Here is a 23,068-nt window from a genome sequence, read left to right as displayed (position 1 = left end):
AGCTGCTTTAGGCCATGTGAGACAATATGGCAGGTGGTAGGAAGTTCCCACAGCTACATGGGACAGCTGAGGATGGTCAGGGGCTCCCCCATCCATATGGAGGACTGTGGATGTTGGGCAGATGTTTCTCCAGCCTAATGAAGCACCCCAAAGGGTGGGCAGAATTTCACCCAAGCCATTTAAAGGGCCTTGCAGAAGGCAGATGGGATTTCCCCTGCTGCAGAAGGTAGAGCTCCCCCAGCTAGGTGGAGGTTGGTTGTAATTGCCCTAGGTGAATGGTAGTGGCCTGGATATCAGCAGGAAATGAAAGGAAATTGAAAACAAAAAACCTAAGCCTACTGAAACTGTGGAGTGAATGAAAGAAGAGAGAGAAACAAAAGTAGAGATACAACAGCACCTGATTCCCTGACCATTGGGCGAGAGGGGTTTAAAACCTGGCCAGCCTCAGTGGCAAGCTTTGGCTGTTTTGAAATAAAGCTCCTGGGTTAACCAAAGGAATACAGCTCTGGCTGAGACTTGGTGGGGCTAAGTTTAAGCTTTAGTGTGCCTTCACAGTGGTAAGCCAAAAGCCCATGACTACTCAAAACCTAGTGGATCTATGTCTTCTTATCTTTATGATGCTACACCTGTGACCCGGCAGCATGGGAATTCCTTCTCAGTTGCTCTCCTATGCTGATTTCTACAGAGTCCCTCTGCTATTTGTTACTTGATTGCCATCTTGCTGGAAGTCCTTGGGTATTTTGTCTCTTATATTCTAAAAGCGCAGTCACATTTATATTGTGTTTACAATGAATAATTCCTTTGTCTTGTAAAATTCTGTCGTGCAATCCCCAGCTTTGATCCTATCATCAAGGCCAGACATTTTGACTACTATTCCTTGCTTTTTGTTTACAGTTCTTGGATCCCAATCACCAATAATTATCAATGTCTGATGGCATGTTTTTAATCAATTTCAGACAAGAAAAGGTTGCTTTAGTTCTATAATTTCTTCCTCATTAGCTATAGTTTTGTGAACATGTGTTTGAATAATTGTTGTATGTCAATGGATGGAAGTATCATTTTGTAATGTATGGATGTGCTTTATACAATTGATGTATGTATATGTATGGATGGTGATAAGAGTTGTATGAGCCCCAATAAATTGTTAAAAAAAACACAATAATAGCAAAAACAAAGATGACCTTAACCTCCTTGGTGGTAATCCCGAGTGTGGCTCACGGTAAATGTTAACTGTATTAAAGTTTATCATACCCGGAATGTCTATTAGAGAGATTAAAATGAGTAATTTCTTTAAAATTATAGGCCTACATTATAAAACAACAAATTTTATGCAAAACAATGTACCACTTTGGGTACAAAATTACTGACATAATCAGAGCACCAGAAAGGTTAAAAACAGTCACCAAAAAAAAAAAAAAAAGCCAAGTTGTTTCTTCAGATGACAGTAGACTGAAAGTTTATTTCAATGTGCCAGTGCAAGCCAGAATAGAAATGAATAATCTGTTTGCTGTTATAAGTGAAAATAGCGATCTCTCTAGAATTCTGTACCTAACTAAACTATATATTAAAAACAAATGAATTATAGTAAATTTAGATGAACAATAAATATTTACCATAAAATGATTTTCTCTTTTTAAAAGTCTCAGGGATTTGTTTCTCAAAGAATATAAAATAAAAGATGCAAGAACTGAAATGCAAATAAAATAAGCCCAATGGCTAGGAAATTATTGGGAAAAGAAAACAAATATGTATATTATGAAAATGTAAAGATAATATTTCATATAATAGGTTGAAAATGTATAGTATATTATTTGGATCTATCACTGTGGATTCAGTTGTTTCACTGGATAGTTACCACGATGGGAAAATGAAATGAAAATGAGGGTATTTTTGTTGTTTGTTTCATATGGACACGTGTGGTTCATTGCTATAGACAATACATGAGAAAATTTCTCAATATGTTTCCCTGTTTATTTACTTGATTTTTAGTTAGTTAAAATACCTCTTGGAGTTTTACAATCGGTGAGTAATCAATATTAGCATTATCGTTTTATTATTATGTTCACATTTATCATTTTTCTGTATTCAGCAATTTGTTACTTTGATTTAATTTATATGTTAGAAGTGCAATTCTGGATTTATGGAGATAGTAGATAAGTAGTAAACTTGGGGGAAATTATATGAAAAGTTGATGAAACTGTCATGTTGTGAAAGAAGAAAACTTCTCTTATGGGCTCGCCTTTCCATTGCATATAAGTTCTTGTTACAGCCCTTAGTCTTGAAGTAGTTGACTTCTATATAAATATATTATATTTGTAGCTACCCTATCTCAATGCTTAACACAGTTGCGGAAATAGAGTGAGAGATCAATATATATATATTTCCTGATGAGAGAAATCTTGTCGTCCTTTTACGATTTTTAAGAAACACTGTTTAGCTATACCATAGTCAAGAGGCTCTTAAAACTATTCTGGTATGAAAGGTGCAGAAAGTCAACAAAAGAAATACACAGACTTCTTTCAGCTCTTGCAAACTGAAGAAATAATTCTCTCTGCAGGTCCTGTGGTATTGCCTTAGTCCTGTTTGCCTCATGCTGAATAACGTATATTAGTGAGAGTAAAGAGCTCTGAAATTGTCTTCCCTATTGATCTCATTTTCAAGCACTGCTCTTTCTTCACTCTTTTTCTCTCAAGAATAGCAAATTTCAAAACTGCAATTGTTGTTTCCAAATTGTTACCACCGGGTTTGAAAAATTATCATCTTAAAGTAAGTATGAGCAGCTTATATGAAATAAAAAGCATAGGTTACTGTGAAAAATAATGTGATATTTTAAGTCTTCCAAAGATTTTACTATCCATTTTCTGTTCTATTTTCTATGTACTCACTCTACAGTCACACTGGTTACTTCACAACAAAACTGAAAGTATGTAAAATCCCTTTATCTTTACAATAAAGCAAGAAAATTTATTTTTTTTCTGTTAAGTACCCGTCAGGTACTTCCTTCTCTCATTCATTATTTGTTCATTGATTGAAAAAGGAGAAAAGTAAACTCCGGGGCAGTGCAAGGTCGTTGGATGGCTGCAGTGATCGAAATGAAGCTCCTGCCCTCATTAAACTTCACTCGGGTGGGGGTGACTGATAATCAGGAAGATCATTTGAAATTATAAATACAAATTCTAAGATAAATGAAATAGATGTCATTTCAGGTAGGTCATGTAAGCTGAGATCTGTGTAGCAAGAAGTCATGGAAGAACATTGAATTTAAATATCTAAAAGGAAAAATAAGTTTGGATTATCTTAGTAACTGTGAGAGAGGCATTATTTTTAATTAAAGCAAACAAAAGAAAGTGTTCGACAAAATCAGTTCTGAAAGATAAAGAGGAATGGAATTATTAGGTCCTTTATATATATACTAAGACTTATTTTAGTTATGGTGGAAACCAATTAGGTAGTTTTAAACAGCAGATTTTTAAAATGATGTTATTTGTGTTTAAAAGATTATAGGTTATCTTTAGTAAATTGGATTTTTGCATTGTTAGAATGTTTCTTGTGTGTCCTTTTCTATTGGTAGTTGAAATGTTTTATTATATATTTGCATTTTGTAACTATAATGTAGACACTAGAGCTTATGTTATTGCAAGCTCCTAGTTAATGTATGTTATCTAAAATGTGCCATTTCAAATCACTGATGAGATGAACTCTTTAAAATCAATTCTTTAACATTCTTATTTTATAAAAAAGAGAAAGAAGTTTCAAAAGCAATCTCTAAATTTAAAATGTAGCAGCTTTCCATTACATGTAAATTAACTCTATCATGTTTTTGCAATTGAGAGATTGATTTATTTGATGTTTGTCTTGGGTCAATGTGTATTCTTACAAATATTCAAATGTTAGCAATAATAATTTTGCTTTAATCAGATCACTGAGGCAATCCACTTCTCCTGATATTGGTAATGCTTTCCCTGACACTCGTGTTAATATACATAGCTACTGCTTTTAAATAGTTAACATTTAGCCCATGTGTCCAATGTGCTTTTCAAGAGTACTGGAATTCCCAGGACTCTGTTGTCTCTTAGTGTCCCTCTTTATCTCCTATAGAATCTGTTCTTTCTCTGCCTTATATTTTCACACCCAGAAATCTTCCCTTTTCTGTATGTATCTCATTATATGCCATTTCTGTGTGTGACTCCATCCATTCTCATGATTTCTATATGCATAATGAGGACTCCATTGTGCCTTCAGTCTAGAAACTCTTGATTGGGCAGTTCTGGACATGCAAACAGCCTCCAGTTATCTCAGTTCTGATAATCAAGAGGGACTTCAGACACTTAATGTAAAATCTTAATGTTTGATATTTCCCAGCACACATATTACGAGATCTGTGTTTTTCCAGTGATTACAGATTATCCATATTTCCTTTTTCCCTCTCTCTCTTCTTCATGTCCATTCTAAAAATGCCCATTCAGGTTTTCCAGTTCTATTTTTTAATTAGTTAAATCTTTTCCTTTTAATTTCTTTTTATCCTGATTTATGTTAACATAGCCAGGCAAACACCATTTCATATCTCATCTGATCCTTCTACACTAAAAAATCACTCTCATGATATCCTTTGCATTTAATGTTATCAATCAAAATTTCAATGACCAGATTTGAGCTTCACAAGTTAGATCCATATTTATTTTGTTAAGCTTTAGTACCTATCAAAAAGCTTAGAAGGGATGAGGGATTTAATAAATAATGGTGAATAAATTAATGGATAAATGAAACTTTAAGGGTTAAAAAAGATTTTAACTTAGGTGCTTATTTCCAAAACCACATCTGAATCCAGCCTATATCTCCACACCACAAACTATATTGTCTATGAAATCTCACTTCTTAAAATAAAGGAGCTAATATTAAAACTAATGTTATGCCAACATTCATAAGATATTTAGTGGCCACATGAAAGAATCACACAAACCTGTGTGATCCAAGGAAGTATTGTAAATAATAAAATCCAAGTCCTTAGGAGGATATGGTATCAGAATTGAATTTGTGAACACTCTGTTTGCAGAAAGTTAGAAGACCAAGATCCATTCGCATGGGTCTCACATTGAATAAACCTCTGGTGACTCTCCTCTGAATATAGTATTCATGTGAATAGGCTTGCTATCTGACAGCGAGCATTGTAAAATCAATTAAGCAGATGTAGTAAGGTTAAAATTTAATACTTACCAATTGACCTCCCTTTTGACCCATTACCACATTGTTTCAATTTTTAATATTTCCTCCTGTCTTTTCAATTGAGGTTTTTCTATGTTATGTTCAGTCATTGTTGAAGATTTTATTTTTGTTTATTTCCTGTTCGTGATTTACATGATTTTCTGTGTCTGAAATCCAGGATAAGTAGATATAAAGAGATAGTAAGTGGATTGGTAGTTGCCTAGGTGCATGACAAAGGAGGATGGGGGTAGACAGGAATGTAACAGCAGTGAGTATGAGGGGAAAATGTTCTGAAATTGACTGTAGTGATGATTGCACAAATCTTTTTTTAATTGGGAGATAATACATATATCATATCATTGCATTATTAAATTACATCAAGCAGTACTGTACAATTGCTTCCATATCAGTTTCCAAACACTATTTTGCTTTCTGAACTCCTTGACATCATCTATCTTCCCCCTCCTCCCATCCACTACTGTACCCCCACTACAATACCCTGCTGGTATTTGGAATGCTGTTGACATAGTTTACATGATCACCCAAACCAAAAAGATCAAACTCACAGCCATCGAGTCAGTGATGACCCTGTTGTGGTTTACAAGACTGTAATTTTTTATAGGAGTAAAAGACCCAGTCATTCTCTGGAGGAGCTACTGGTGGCTTCAAACTGCTGACCATGCACATCGCAGCTATACCAACAACAACGTGCAAATCAGCACAGTACAATAAACTGACATGCGAATGGAGGGTCAGCAAAAATGAGGAAGATCCTCATCCTGGATGTCTTGCCAAAGTGACTTCAGCAATGGGCTGGAACATGACTATTGTGCAGATGCAGAAGATCTACACAGTGTTTATGTCTCTTGCATATAGGGTCCTTTATAAGTGGAAACTCAATTGACGGCACCTAAAAATAAAATCAAGTATTTATCCTGATAACTCAAAGTACAGTAGAATAGACAAAGAAAAAAAAGGAAAATATTGTATCATCAAAGTTAATAATACTGACAAATTATCCCTAGAAATTACAAGAAGGCAGTGGTCAGCAAGGGACATGTCAATGCATTTTTCCCTCCGCTTTATTGACATCAATTTGGAGAAAGTTTCTTAATTGAAAATTTGTTTGATGCTATTCTTTTTTATTAACCGTGTTTCCCCTCCAAATTTATAATAGTTGTTAGGTGGTACTGAGTCCGTTCACACTAGAATGAAAGATTGCATGGTCCTGCAACATCCTCACAATTGTTCCTATGTCGAGCCCCTTGTTGCAACCGCTGTGTCAGCCCATGCCCTTGAAGGCCCTCCTCTGTTTTTGTGATCTTCTGCTTCCCCAAGCATGGATGCCTTTCTCCAAGAATTGGTCTCTTCTGACAACATATCCATGTTATGTAAGTCACAATCTTGCTAACGTTTCTTCTAAGGAACACTCTCTGTACTTTTTCTAAGACAGGTTTGTTTGTCCTCTTAGTGTCCATGGTATTTTCAATATTCTTTGCCAGCAACATAGTTCAAAAGCATCAGTTCTTCTTCAGTCTTCCCCCTTCAATGTCCAACTTTGGCACGTATGTGAGACAATTGAAAATACCATATCTCAGGGCAAGTATTTCCCTGCCTTTCCACACTTTAAAGAGGGTCTTTGGAGCAGATTTATCTAATGTAATACATCTTTTACCTATTGACTGCTGCTTCCATGAGAATTGATGGTGGATCTATGAAAGACAAAATCCTTGACTTTAACCCAGGGGTCCTCAAACTTTTAAAAAGTTTAACCTTTTATCCATTTATCACAATGTTACCTATTGGTCCTGTTGTGAGGATTTTTATTTCATATATATTGAGTTGTAATTCATACTGAAAACTGCAATTCTTGATCTTTATCAAGTGATTCAAGCCTTCTTCACAAGTGGTGACAGACAAGTAGAATTTATAATTAGGTCTTTATTTTTTATTACAATGTAAAAAAAGGTAAATGCTTTGTTAATTTGTTGGCTTAGACCCTATCCTTCTTAGCCTAAAGTTGAACAGTTATTTGTATATGCTAAGAATATAACTTTACCAATAATCTGTCAGTTGATTAAACTGTGTTTACTTACATGTTGCTGTAATTATGAATGTTATGCCACTGGTGTCTCATACCGGAAGGATCACCACATAGTGTTCAGTTTTCAGCAGTGCTTCTAGGCTAAGACATATTAAGCAATGATCATCTATCAATGTATTTCTCTTAAAATTTGATCTTGAAGCATTTATGAACACAGTGAAACATTAACTTAAATAGCACCAAAGATGAGACTCTCAGCTTTAAAAACACTCAAAATCAACTGGGGGAGAGCTGCCTTCTCAAAGCAGTTTCAATCTTACTGATCTGGATGGAGCATTGCTTTGAAATCTTCATTTTCTATGGTGGCCTGGCTCAAAATGAGAAAAAAATAGTAAGCATCTATTAATAAGTCAAGCATGGAATGCTTGAAATATGAGTCCAGAAATTTTGGAAGCTGTAAAAGATTACATTCAAGAAGTTGAATATTATGGATATTAATGAGCTGACATATATCGATATTTGCTATTTTGAATTGGAAAAGTATATGGTGTACTATGGTTGGAATGACATTGTATTAATTGTCAAAATGAGTAGTTTAATATATATCTTGAAGTACAATTCTGTCAGTGCTAAGGCAATGTCCATCTATCTACAGGAATTACCAGTGAATACTACTATTATTTCAAATTTACATGCTAACTACTAAGTCAAAGATGAAGAAATTGACTGTTTTTACCAGCTTCTACAGTCTGAATTTTACAAAATATAAAATTGAGAAATGCTTATAATTACTGGTGATTGGAATGGAAAATTTAAAATGGAGAAGAAACATTGGTAGTTGGAAAACACAACCTTAGTGAAAGAAATAATGCCAGAAGTAATCTTCTGAAATTTACACGATACTTTTTCCATTGCAAATACCCTTTCAAACAATAAAGGATGATTATACTCTGGAACCTCATTATATTGAATGCACATGAATCACAAACAAACTGCATTTGTAGAAACTGACAATGAAGAGATTTTATATCATGTGATAGAACAAGACCAATGGCAGACATATCATCACATACTCATGCACAATTTCAAGTAGCATCCCCCCCCAAATTCAAACAAGTTAATGAAAAGCAAAATACAGCCTTGCATGTATCCAAAAAGAATTTAGAGATCATCTCAAGAAGGATTTTATGCATTAATATAATAAAAATATGAGTCATGAGATTATATCAAGTACATTATGCATAAAAAGTCATTAATAAGATAGAAAGAAAAAATCAAATGAATATCCAAAGAGATTCAAACTTGCTCTTGAATGTTGAATAGTCAAAGCATACTGAAGGAAAGGTGAAGTGCAAGTGCTTACGTGAAGATATCCAAGAGAAGCTCAAGGAGACAAACTAAAGTATTACAATGAAATGTGCAAAGATCTGGAGTTAGAAACCCAAAAGTCAGAAAAATACACTTGGTATTTCTTGAATCAAAATTCCAAATTTAACTTTTATAAAAACTTAATTAAATAGAAAATTTAAGTTTTAACTCGTTTAAAGGTTCTAAGGCCAAAATATTGAATTGTTCAGAAAATACCAAAAGATGATAGAAATAATACACAGACACACACACACACACACACTCAAGTTGATGTTCAACCATTTCAGGAGTCAGTATATAGTCAGGAACATATGATATTAAAGGAAGAAGTCCAAGATGAATGAGGCTTTACATAAACCAAGACTCCAGGAATTGCTGGAGTACTAAATGGAACTTTTTTTTTAAAGATCATTTTATTGTGGGCTCTTACAACTCTTGCTATAATCCATACATCAATTGCAACATCAATTGTATCAAACATATTAGTACATATACTGTCATCATTCTTTTCTAATCATTTACTGAGTCCTTGGGATCAGCTCCTCTTTCCCCCCCTCCCCCACCACCATCGTGGCCCCTTGATAGATTATAGATTGTTATTATTTTCATATCTCACATCGCGCTGTCTCCCTTCCCCTCTGGTTTCTGTTTTCTTCCCCCTGGAGGGGGTGTGTGTGGTTATGTGCGATTCATTACGATCGGTATCTCCTTCTTCCCTCCCTTCTTCCCCAACTCTTCCCCCTTTGCTCCCTCCCTTTTGGTATCACTATTCCCATTCCGGTTCCTGGGTTCCGTGTGTCATGAGCTTTAGCTCTTGCCTATACCTATGTGCATGCTCTGGTCCAGTCCAGAGTGGGAAGCAGCACTCGGGTCATGATAGGTGGGGCGGAGGGTGGGGGGAGGGGAGGAAGCCTCAAGAAACCAGAGTATATTGCGTGCTCCATCAGTGCTTTACTGCACCTTGATTAACTTTTACCTTCTCTGCGACCCCTCTGTTGGGGGGATGTTTCACTGTCTACAGATGGGCTTTGGGTCTCTGCTCTGATAGCCTCATTCTCACCTATGTTTTTATTTGTTTGTTTGTTAATTGTTATTAATCTTCTGATGCCTGTTACCAGGTCCCAATGACACCTTACGTTCTCACTGAATGGTGTGCTTCTTCCTTTTGGGCTGGTTGCTTCAAAGTTGTATGGCTGCTTGTTTAACTTCAAGCCTTTAAGACCCCAAACACTATAGCTTTTTGTAGCGGGCATCATACACTGTCTTCAGCACATCTGCTTATGCACCCATTTTGTCTTAAGTGATAGTGTATCCTGGGTGGAGGGTGGGATGGGGTAAGCATCAGAAATGCCATTTTGTTAGAACAAAGTGTTCCTGTATTGAGAGAGGGTATGGGGATGGAGCATGCTAACAAATGCAGAATTGGGAGTGTTCACTTGTCTAAGCAAAGATATTTGAAAAAACAGCTACCTGGTCAATCAACTGTAATATAACTATACCTGTCCCCATTCCAAAGAAAGTTATCCAACATAATAGAGAAATCATCAAATATCATTAAGACTGTAGGCAAATCAAACTTTGCCAAAGCAAGTCTGAAACGTTTGCCATAAGACATCGAGAGAAGTGCCAGGCTGAAACTCCCAGTTATGCAGCAGATGACTGCTACACTAATACTGTAAAACAGGCAGGCATTGGATTTGGGTTCAAACTCTTGCCTTGAGGGTCCCTAATAATTGGTGCCCTTGCACAACCATGAACTTACTATTTTAATGCTGTCCTTGTTTTACTCTGTATTGACATGTATTACTCTGGTAGGCATGATTCTGCAAATGTGAATGAATATAATTGGAAGTTTTGCCCTATCACCAACCTTCATTGTATGTGCAAATAGTGTCCAGTACAAAATACTGCTTGGTTCTGTGTCATCCCCACAATTGTTCTGTTAAAACCCATTTTTGCAACTATGGTGGCAATCTGTGTTGTTATATTAAAGCCCATTGTTGCAACTATGGTGTCAATCAACACTGTTGCTGGTATGAAGGCTAGCTATTTCAATAGTAACAAAGTATATGTTTCTGTTACCACATTTTTATTACTTGTTTCTGTGTTGGGAAAAACATTGAATGCTTTAAAGAAATTTTATTTATGTTTATTACAAAACTAGTAAAAATTCATCCAACTATGTTGATTTTTCCCTTTATTTTGGTTGCCAAGATGCTAACAAATATATTTGGTATACATAACAGCCAAAATCTCAGAATTGCTTTCATAGAGATAGAAATAACTTTGTCTTTGTGCTGATATATTAATTTTAGTGAATGTTAAACTTTTTGTCTGCAGTTGTCAAAAGTCCAGATGTAAAACAGAATTATCAGTTATTGAAACAGTGCATTGCTGTGATGGAAGAAAAACTCCTTAACATAATTTGCCTTGGCATTTCCTCTCCAATGCAATTTTGTTATAACTTCTTCATTATAAACCCTGATGAATGCCCAGTGTAATTTGAGGTAGTCTATAAGCATTACCTTTTTGTTATTGGGTGCCAATTATTCTGTTCCATCTGATAGTGACACAATGCACACCAGAACAAAATACAGCGAGGTTCTGTGTCTTCCCCAAATTGTTGTTATATTTAAAGCCCATTATTGTAACTACTGTGTCAAACCATCTCCTTAATGGACTTCCTCTTGTTCATTGTCTTTCAGTTTTAATAAGCATGGTGTCTTTTCCAGAGGACTGGCATCGTCTGACAAAAAATGAGACAAAACTTTGCCATCCTCTATTCTAAAGAGCGTTCTGGCTGTACTTCTAGGATAGAAAAATAAATAGTAATAACATAGAGATAAATAAGGTAGAAATCTATTCTTTGGGCAGTGCATGGTACTTTCAATACTCTTCCTTAGCACTGTAATTCAAATATATCCATTATTCCTGTTGTTCTTGTTCAATGTCCAACTTTCACATGCATATGAAGCGATTGAACATACTATGGCCTAGGTCAGTAACATCCTTGTTCTTCAACTCTTTAAAGAGGTCATGTGCAGCAGATTTACCAACGTAGGGCCTCATTTTATTTCTTGACTGCTGCTTCAATGAGCATTGATTGTGGATCAAAGGAAGACAAAGAACTTGATAACTTAAGTCTTTTATCCTTTTATCATAATGTTTCCTATTGATATAGTTATGAGGATTTCTATTTTCTTTACATTGAATTGTAACCTATATCAGAAGCTGCAGTCCTTTATCTTCATTAGTAAGTACTTCAAGTTCTCCACACCTTCGGCAAGTACTGTTGTGTTATCTCCATTTCCTAGGTTGTTAATAAAACTTTCTCCTATCTTGATGCTCCATTCTTCTTCATATAGATTATAGAGAGTCAATGAGTTTTTCTGGTGACTCTGGGGTGCTTGGGGACAACACTGGGACAACGGCCATATGTGACCAAGATGAATGTCCAATGAAATGATTTATAATGTTCCTCAACAAAATGATAAGAGTATCTCTAAAGTGACACACAGACATATATAAGCAATAGATTCAAGAATGAATTTGAGCTCACATACAATCATAATCCTAATCTAAGAACAATTATGTCATATGACACGGCCTTATTCAATACTCACCCTTCTTAAGAGATCACTGATGAAATGGGTGTTGTGGCAAACTGTGGTGGAGAAATACAATGCTACCCAGGAATAACAGTATATTCTTAAAGGCTTGTCTTAAAATAAGCAGCCACCTTAATGACGCCTCAGCTAAGTCTACCTGGAAGCACGCCAGCCTGTGTGATCCAAGGATTTTAAATAAGAAAATCCAAATCCCAAGGAGGGAACAATATAGTTTAAAGTATTTAGCTTAAATTCTAAATAGCCAGTTTGTGGGAGGCTATGGATGCTAGTAGACTAAGCCTCCAGGGAATTCCCTCTGGCCATTGTCCAGGTATATAACTAGTTTTGCTATCCAACAGAGAGCATTGCAAATTATATGATAGATGTAGTTAAGTGCAAATGTGATACCTTACTATTTGATCTCCCTTTTGATCCATCTAATATTTGTTCCAGTTTTTAATATTTTCTGCTTTTCTTCTATTGAAGTTTTTCTGTTTTATTTTGTCATTTTTATTGGGATTTTTGTTTTGGTCTTTGGTTTGTATGTTTTTTATGTACATGAAATCCAGGTTAGGCATATCGATAGAGACAATAACTGGATTGATAGTTACCCAGGGGCATGTCGGAGAAGGTTGTGGGGAAGGCAGAGTCAGTGACAATGAAGAAAATGTTCTAAAATTGATTGTGTGGTGATTGCTCAACACTTCTTAATATGATTGAACTATTGTACTGCATGACATGTGAATTATATGACAATAAAACTATTTTTAAAAGCTTTTAAGAATTGACAGACTGCCATTTGTATGTTTCCACAAGCTGATTCAACACAGGAAGCACTCAATCATCTATGCCAAGAAATTTGGAAAAGAACAATTGAAAACTATCCAAATTATTATTAAAATTTGTCTTTATTTATTTATTTTAAAACTTTTATTGGCACATGCAGATATCATACAATTTATTTGTTCAATCATATTAATAAGAGTTGTGCAATCATCCCTCCAATCAATTTCAGAACATTTTATTTTTGTATTAATTTTTAAAATTAATTTACAAATTTAATTAATTTGTAAAACTAATTGTTGTTAGTTTGCCATTTCTCCACATCTTCCTCTGAAATGTCCTTATAAATAATTAATAATCAGGTAATTATTAATCCAGTTACTGTCTCTAGAGATTTGCCTGTCCTAGATTTCATAGACAGAGCATCATAAAAAACACAGAGTAAGCAAACAATTAAAAAAAACAATAACTAGGCAAAACAGAAAAACCTCAACTGAAAAGAAATCAGATTGAGTTAAAAGGGAGATCAAATGATAAGGTATCAACATTTTAATCCAAATACATGTGCTATAATCAGCTTTACAATGCTCTCTGTGTGATACCAAGTTTATTCACACCCTTCAACTATGGTCAAAGGGCATTCACTGGAGACCTAATCCATGTGTGGAAGCTGCAAGTGGATTGTGGGCTTTCATAGCTTCTATAAGACGAATGTTCACAATTTAAGCTCTGTTACCTTATTCAGATTTGGATTTTTTTCATTTAAAATCCTTGGAATGTATCTTTTGAAGGATCATGTCCAGTTGTCTTCCTTAATTCATGTTTTCGGGTGAGTGTGGAAACAACTGGTGACTATGAGCAAGCAGACCTAACAGTTAGGTCCTTTACGTCCTAGTCTAGCCTCAGGATGTCTTTGCTGACTGACTAGACAGAACCCAGCTTTTCACTGCTAACGAGTTATTAAGAGCAGACTTTCATAATTATCTTGGCTTCCTAGGTGACAGCCACATCTAACTCGTTTGTCTATGAGCAATCTATGAATATTCTATAAGTAAAATACCTTAGACTAACTATATTTAGTATGAACTCCCCCCCCCCCCTTCGAACTACATTAAGTAAAATAATAGGTTAGGTTACAGCTATAACGTTGTTCAAATTTTCTAGTCTATTAATCTTCTGAGTAGTTATTTTATTAATTACTGAAAGTATGTGATTGAGGTTAGTTTTGTAGAATTTAGTAATTATTTTGTACTAATGTGTTTTCTATTTGTTTGTGTCTATTTTTATGCACATATATATTTTCAATCATTGTATCTTTCTGGTGGATTGGCCATCTTATCTATAAAATCCTCCTTTGTCTGTAATATTTTTTCTCAGACTCAATTTTATTCCATGTGCACATAGCTACTATTACTCTTACTTGGTTATGTCTTACACAACACAGTCAATGGTTATTACTTGTGTATTCTGAACTTGTGAATTCACTTTCTTACCAAAATTTATTTTCTACACCAAAACCAATGCTTGTGATATTGCGTGGTTATTTGCATACATGCTGCAATGTCAAATGCGAATTAGAAAAATAATTTTAAAGAAAAATTAGACAGTGTTGATTCTCCCTACTAGAAATTGAGAAGTGTACTCTTGCTTTGTTATATTTTATTGATTTTTCTTTAGAGACAATTATAATTGATTCCTTTCTTTGAAATAGATGTAATTCCTTTAAAAAAATAAATAAGCCTCTTGGCAATTTTACAACGTATTAATGTTTTCTTGGGAACTTGGGTTTTTTGAAATGCTATAAATCAAGGATGAGCGCTCGGTTTCCGGGGAGAATGGTAATCCAATTTCAACTAGTGCTTAGTTCCATTGCAATTCTACTGTCCTTCTGAAAGAAGTGAGGTGTTTATTTTTGTTTGATTGGTTCTCTTTTATTATCTTTGCAAAGAACCAATTAAACGGAATATCCCCACTAGTAGGTGAAATATGATGACCTGAAACAGAAAGATGTTTATTTGTTTCTTATTGACTAGAAATACATTCCACTGTGTGGATCTGGATAACATTGTGAGGAATGGGCATTTGAGAGCACTTTATTGTACTCATGTGCATAGATCAAGGTATAATCATTATGACAGCATAGGATGGTACTGAATGCTTTAACTGCAGGAAAGTTGCACATTAGGTTGCATTCATTGACTGTATTTATTGTACTTGTGTGCCAAGCAGATGATACGAGAAATTGGACTACATGAAGAAGAAAGTAGCATCTGGATTTAAGGGAAGGCTAATTACAAAACAAATATGTAGGTGAAAAAATATTTCATGCTTAAATCTAAAATTTGAAGCACTTTCTGATGAAGATCAAGGCTACAGTATTCACAATGTATTATATTTCAATATAAAAATAGGCAAAAGAATAATTACAACTAGAATATAAACATCATAACAAATGGAGAACATATTATAGCTGTCAGGAATTTCATATTACTTGGATCCATAATCAATAATCTTGGAAGTATCTGTCAAGAAAATCTCCTGTAAAAAATCTTAAAGTGTTCTCAAGGAACAAAGACCTCACTTTGAGTACTAAGATGCTCATGGCTCAAGTCACGATCTTTTCAATAACTTATATACTTGTGGAAACTGAACAGTAGATAAGAAGACACATGACCATATAAAAATGGATGCATTTGAATCTTGGTGCTGGACAATAATATTGAAAGTAGCCTGGACTGGCAAAAGAACAAAGGATTCTGTCTTTTAAGAAGTACAGCCATAATGCTCCTTAGAAACAAGTACAGCAAGACTTAGTCTCACATACTTTGAACTTGTTATCTGGAAGGAGCTGAAAAGGGCATTGTGTCTGGTAAATTAGAGATTTACTAAAATACAGGAAGTGCCTCAGCAGCTGTATCGACATACTGGCTGCAATAATGGACTGAAACAAACATTAATGGTGAGAATAGCACAGGACCACACCGTGTTCTGTTCTATTCTGCATAAGGTTTCTGTGCTAGCAACTAACACCAACACTATATGACAAAGTATCCGTCATCTTCTTACTTGAAGAGCAGCTGTCATTCATCTAGGGACTGTGTATGGAATGGCTTATGTCTGCAGGGCTAGAGAAAACAATAATTTTAGTTGCAGTATTTTAATGGAGTCCTTATGATGCATATGGCATTCTTATTTAATGATGAGAATTTTATCTTCTGGTTGTTTTGAGAGGGAGAGTGTGTTGGGCTGGCAATCGTTTTTGTTTTGATTATCTTTCTAGAACAAATCAGAACGACTAAAATATTGAGTTACCCAATATGCACATTCCTATTTTAACTTAACACACAACCTTTTGCTTTCCGTTTTCACAGTAAAGTTCTCCCTCTCCTGATCTAGGTAGTTCAATCATTGCCACATTTTTCATGCTTCTTGTTATTTCTATTGCTCTTTAAAATGACCATGAAGTTTATTACTAAATCCCTGGCTAGTATGCCTAAGTCTATAATGTCCCTTATGGAGAAAACACATATGTAACCTTCATAAAGGCAGGAATTACAGCGCTGTTGGTCATGAGCTTGGTGTCAATGAATCCTCAATATAGGCTAAATTGTGTCTTTAAACAGAAACATCCATAAAACAAGATTACACATTAGTCAGTTGTTAACATTTTTGTGACCAAACACTCACAGACACTAGTGTCGTATTTCCTCTAGCAGTATCTTACAAGTGGGAGATGCTGTTTCTTGGGGGATGCTGGAATGAGCCTGGAGGGCTGCAAACGCAGAGCTCTGCAGTTAATCCTGCATTACAGACTATAGCACTAAACGGTTTTAATTGCCAGGGGGCACTGAGTGATTTTTTTTTCCTGGAAAGGAAGCAGATGGCCAAATGGCTTAGTATAAGTTCGTGTTTATTGTGAATTTAGAGAGCACAGCTACAGCAAATAAAAAGAATGGATTTATACCCTTATATATTCTCGTGTCTTCAACTCTTATTGTATCTTTGAATTTAACAAGTGTAGAAGCATAAAGTATGTGCATTCTGCTGTTGCTCTGCTTTTAATTTATGAGGATTCTAATCTCTGCCTCTTGATCAGCGTCTTTATCAATTTACATCTAATGCAATCGCTGAAAAGGTAAGTTTTACTTGTATTCGTAAGCTGTGTGTTTACTCCACGTCTTTTTCTTCTCTATTTCTTGACTCTTGCTTCTTTTGTATTAATTAGATATTCCTAGTGTATCTTTTTAATCTTTGTTATTTATTTTATTTTTCATTATTTCATTAAGTGTTTTACTTCAACTTAGTGTCATCGAGTTGATTCCAAGTCATAGTGACCCTAAAGACAGAGTGGACCCCCCCCCCCCCGTGGATTTCCAGAACTACATATTTACTAAAGAATAAAGTTGTTGCCCCTTTCTCTGGTGGTTTGAAACTGCTGGCTTTGTGGTTAGTGTCCAACACATAACTCACTATAGCACTATAGCACTAGGGCTATCGTTTTTGATCTAAGAGTTACAATGTTCATTTAAACTGCATTGCATATAGTGGGTTAATTACTTGATTTCAATAATGAATCCAATTTTTGTCCAAAGTAGTGGAACAACACTTCCAACACTTCACTTTTCTTTCTCCTTTTTGAATCTGCGTTGTCATACAAATTGCACCTTTACGTATAATCCCATCAAAGAGTTTTCTAGTAATATATTTTTGCAGCTCCTTTTAAAACAGAAGAAATTAGTTAACAAAACGATAAACCATTGTTTATATTTCTCAACATAAGTACATTCTATGAATGCTTTTTATTTTTTCATATAGGGTTGAGTTATGTTGTAAAGCCTTGTAGTTCAGTACACAGGGTTTCCTGTGGTGGATTGTGAAGGACACGTCTGCCAGCAATGGGTCTTCTCTTCTTATCTATTTCAGGACTTAATTTCACCTTAATTTTTAAGTAGAGGTTAGCTACAATATTGTTTCTAGTTCACTGTTTTAGCTTTTCTTTCTATCACACGCCTTCCGTTCCTGTAAAGTTTCTGAAGAATTTGGCTGAGTTAATAATTTTTCATATCCCTTGAATGTACCTGGCATCACAAAAGGCCCGTGCCTAGAAAAGGACATTATGTTGAGCAGCGGGCCAGCACAAAACAGAGCGACCCTTGACGAGGTGGATTGCCACAGTGGCTGCAACAATGGGCTCAGACAGAAGAATAATTTGAGAATGGTGCCGGACGTGGTAGTATTTGATTCTGTTGTACACAGAGTCACTATGATTTCTAATTTACTAGATATTACCTAACAACACCCACAATTTGAATGCACGTTTGTTTCTCTTACTATTTGCCAATGTTTTCTTTGTCTTTAACTCTTACCAATTTGCCTACAATGTGTGTCGGTATGGATTAATTTTAATTTAATCTACTTGGATTTCTTTGTGTTCTTCGCTCACCTAAGCTCTGAATGAAATCAAATAATCACCACATCCTGCAGATCGGAATTTTCCAGTAACAAGATGGGACAAAATATTGAAGCTTCAGAAGGAGGGAGCTGTTTGCCATGCCGTTGGCTTTGTGCTACCTGCTTCTCTTGTTAACTTGTTTGAACTGTGGATATCCCCAACATAAAACCTCCCAAACCCAGCTGTCTTATCAAGGTTGGGTTTATGCTCTTGGGTAGACTATTTTCAACTTGCTTTTGGCTTTGGTTAGTTTCCAAAATTTTGATATAGGAGGTGTTAGTTGCTTTTCCCATATTTCCATTGATTTAAAGGGAAAGCAAGTTCAATAAAACCTTTACTTTTCTATTTCAGAACTTGACCTCCTTCTATTGTCTTTTAAGAAAATTTTAACTTTAAAAATTAAAAATCATTTGTCTGTCTGTGACTCACTAATGTTCTTTCACTTTGTACATATTTCTGTCTAATGGTGCATAAAATTAGGATTCAGGAATCTGACATCCAAATTTGAGTCTTGGCTCTCCCATTTACCATCTGTGTCACAAGATACAGATTACTTAGTGTCTTTAAACTTCAGCTACTTCCCTTTTTAAAATAAGCATTTAATAGAGCTTAGATTAGAGGATAAGGATCTTAATGTGGAGCTAATGGTTAAATGATAAATTAATAGTGGAACAATTTGCAGTTTGGTCAATACAGAAATGCCTCGGAAGACAGATCTGCAAATCTGTGTCTGAAAGTTCACAATCTTGAAAACCCTATGTAACAATTCTGTACATATGGAGTCAAAATATGTTGGAGCCAATTGAATGGCAACTACAACAACAAATATTTATATAAGACAATATAGACGACTAAGTAAAATACATATGGGCTGCATTCTAGATCCAGCCTTTCCCAGGGTAACTCCACCTGGCATAACAACAGAAACTCAAAATCAAAATTCTTAAAATAGCCCTCAGTGTTCAATGGCTTGTTCTAAGGTACAAAGGGGAAAGAAACATAATGACTAATATTGAGAAAGGGTTCCCGAATTCTAGAATTCTGTGAAATCCTAAAATGTTAATTGAAGTTGACTTGATTTTATTACAGTTGCAGAGTGTCCATATAAATTTATCTAACATAGAATATCATTAGCACCACTTTCCTGTTCTGTGGTTCAACCTATTTGGTGTTTCTATATTTTCTTGGGTTGGTCAACTTTCCCTCTTATTGTTCATTACGAATTTGATTATAGTGACTGGAGTAAACACCGGTTTCACAGGATTCTTACAAAAATGACTTCATATTGACATATAAAAATCATAGGACTTCCTATTAGTATACGTCATGGTGTTTTGAAGGCACTAGGTTACTGTCACCAACTACTAAACTAGGGAAAACCTTAAAAGGTAAGGCACTCAGTGATTTGTTTCAGAAAGTTTGATCACATATTATCAGCTTGGGTGAATTCAGAGAAAGGAGAGATGCAAAGTGCAGCATGTTCTGGGCAGGTAGCTGACAGGCGCTCTGGTAGATGCTTTGGGGAAGGCTGTTTAGTGAGCTGTGACTCAAGAGCTCAGCATTTGTCCACATGCTTTTGTTAGATGGCTGTTTATCCAGCGTCTCAGAGGTTGATTTATGAAGTTTGACATGTTACTATATAAAAGTAACATAGTGCTACTTGGAAAACAAGGGAAAATGATATATTAAGTCACAGTGGCCCAATTGTTTTGAGCTCCTAAGTCCCATGCCATAGAATGACAAATGAAAACTCGTTAGAGTGAATATTGCTGTCCTTCATACTTGAAAATGGTCTTTTGAACAACTGCTAGGACAATCTCTATAGACTCTACAATATTTGATATCTTGCACGTAAGTGTTCTCTACTTACTCTGACACTTCATCTTATTTTCTTATAATTTAGCCAGTCCAGGAAAAGGGGAAATGACCCACAGAGATTTAAAATTGTTAGGCATATTCCAATAAAGTTACACATGATAGTAATTGAATATTTAATGTACTTTGTCCCCTAGTTACATACACAATCTAGTTTATCTGACAATGTGAAGGTCTTTACTCTGTAAACTCATTTTTGATAGGGTGGTGATAGGTTTTTATACTTAACAACAGAACTATGATTTTCCCTTTTAAAAAAGGTACAATATCATTTGTAATTACATTTCTCTGGAAGAATTTTTACTTGATAGAACTCTGAGAAAGAAATTTGGATAAGAAAAAAAGAGTATATTCTCTTTATATCTGAGTCAAAATTATTTTTTGAAATCTCATTCCAATGGGGAAAATCTCTTCCCACTCTATTTGACAGGTCTTATATCTGGCTCTGGTAAGTTTAAGGAGTGTTTGGGATGGGGAGAAGGAGGTCCTGAGGTCCTAATTGTTTCAGAACTAGATTGTCATCTTGTAACATGTTGTCTTTCAGGTCTGAGCATTAATAACCCATCGTCAAAGACTAGATTCTGAGCCATAATGATTCTGTAGGGCAGAGTAGACCTACCCCATAGAGGTTCCACGGCTGTAATCTTTAGGGATGCAGACTTCCACGTCTGTTTCCTGTGGAACTAGTTGTGGGTTTGAAGCCCAGATGTTTGGGTTAATAGCTGAGTTCTTAACTATATGTGCATTATTATAATCCCCTTAACCTAAAAGTAGGGTTTCCATGGTTGATTCTGTATTTTCTTCAGCCGTCACTGAGCAAGTTTCTTATTCTTTTCAGCTACATGAGGAATATTTGCTGTCTCCAAATCAATTTGGCTTCTTAAGCCAACTAGTGATAACAAGACTTTTTTTTTTTTTGAGACGGAGGAGTTTTATGGGGCTGGGGAGCTGAGAAAATGTCGCTCTTGGTCGTCCATCTCCCGTAGGATCTTCATGCTTTCTGAGTAACGAAGCTGGTTCTGATGGGCTGCCTCCTTCTACCTCCTGCGAATGCGTTTCCAGGCTGCATATTGTGATAGATAAGTGTCGGGGGTGTGGGCTTGGGCTTCCTGGGCCCATCATCCCGGGTGCCCTGGATCTCAGGCTGCAATGGGGAGGGAACCCGAGTTCTTCAGGAATCTCCAGGGCCCACGGGTGGAGGCCGCTTATACACATCACGACTCTTGCTGTTGGTAAGACCTCCTCATCCTCAGGTAGCAGTGGCAGTGGTGAGGTGGGGCACCGATCTCGCAGCCAGGCAGAGCAGATGGGGTACAGCGGGGTGTTCTCACTAAACGGGGCCAAGGCTACATTGCGGTCAAACAGCTTGATCACATACGTTTTGGGTCGCTGAGATCCTCCCTTGGCCAGCCCATCATCCATATCTCTCCTCTGCTTGTGCCGCTGATGAGGGAAGCAGGTGGAAGACTCATATGGGTGTCTTCCCCGCTTCCTGCTCTAGTCACTCCACGTCCATGCGGCTCTTTTCCAGCAGACGCTGCATAGCAAAACAGCCTCCATTGGGTTCCAGGCCGTAGCCATCTCCAACTCTAATGTCTGCACTTGTATTTTCAGCGGGAACATGGTTTGGGCTTGGGATCTGGTGAGCTGGGTCAGATGAGTCCAGCTCTCATGGGGGGTCACACGTCTGAGCCCGGGACCATGCAGGATAACAAGACTTTTAAGCCCAATGCTGGGCATCATTAAATCAATTCTAATTCATAGCGATCAGGGAGGAAAGGACAGAACTACATCTCAAGCTTCCCTACTCTCTAATCTATGTAGAAGCAGACTACTAGACATCTTGGTAGTGCAATGGTTAAGCACTCACCTGCTAACCAATAGATCAATCATTTGAACCCACCAAACAGTCCATGAGAGAAAAGACCCCATGATATATACAGGACAAATTGGGGCTTTGAATTTCCTTAACATCTAGGTGGGGAATAAATGCAGAATTTTATGATCTCATATCTCCAGATTTATCTGAGATCCTGTTGTTCCCCTTAGATTCTACCCTAGAAGAGATATGAAGTGCACAAATGATTAAAATTTCCTTACATCGACTGAGATTAAAAAACACCTCTTATAGAAGGGAGCCTTGAAATACAAATTAAATTTCATTATATAGAAAATAAAGTTTCATTTCTCGCTACCCGAGTTTATAGTATAAAATTTATATTTGTTACATATAATTGCTATCTGAATATAATGAAAGTAGCTACCATATATTTAACAACTTATTACTTTTCAGTACTCATATTAACTATTTTTAATGCACTATATTATTTAATCCTAACAATCAGCTAAGGGAATAGATACCTATTTCCTACTTACTTATTATTAGTCTCTATTTTATTAACGGGTACTGAAGCTCAGCTGCATTACTCATTACTGTGTCAGAGTTTTAGAGCTGGTAATTGGTAGCATCAAGGTTTTAACATAGGCCACACTTTGAAGCATGTGCTATTGTTCTCTATTTTAGATACAAGGAGTTTTCAATAGAGGTGCAGATAGACATGCAAACAGATAAATTACCCTGAGTCCTAAATATGTATGGCCAGAGTGTTCTAGAAGCACAGGAGATAGAAATATGTAATTCTCCTATAGTAGGTCAGCATAATTATTTTATTCAATATTTACAAATCATAATGTGAAATTATTATGCCAGACACTATTACACAAAACTAATTTAAT

General features: G+C 35.9%; 1 pseudogene; it reads right to left on the bottom strand.

Moving 5' to 3' along the window:
* Positions 1 to 21,264: 21,264 nt before the first annotated feature.
* Positions 21,265 to 21,955, bottom strand: LOC142432070 (protein lin-37 homolog pseudogene; annotated as a pseudogene).
* Positions 21,956 to 23,068: the final 1,113 nt, after the last annotated feature.

This window comes from Tenrec ecaudatus, chromosome 1 (assembly GCF_050624435.1).
Source record: "Tenrec ecaudatus isolate mTenEca1 chromosome 1, mTenEca1.hap1, whole genome shotgun sequence".
NCBI lineage: Eukaryota > Metazoa > Chordata > Mammalia > Afrosoricida > Tenrecidae > Tenrec > Tenrec ecaudatus.
The sequence above is the reverse complement of the archived record's forward strand: the minus strand, read 5'-3'. Positions and strand labels throughout refer to the sequence as shown.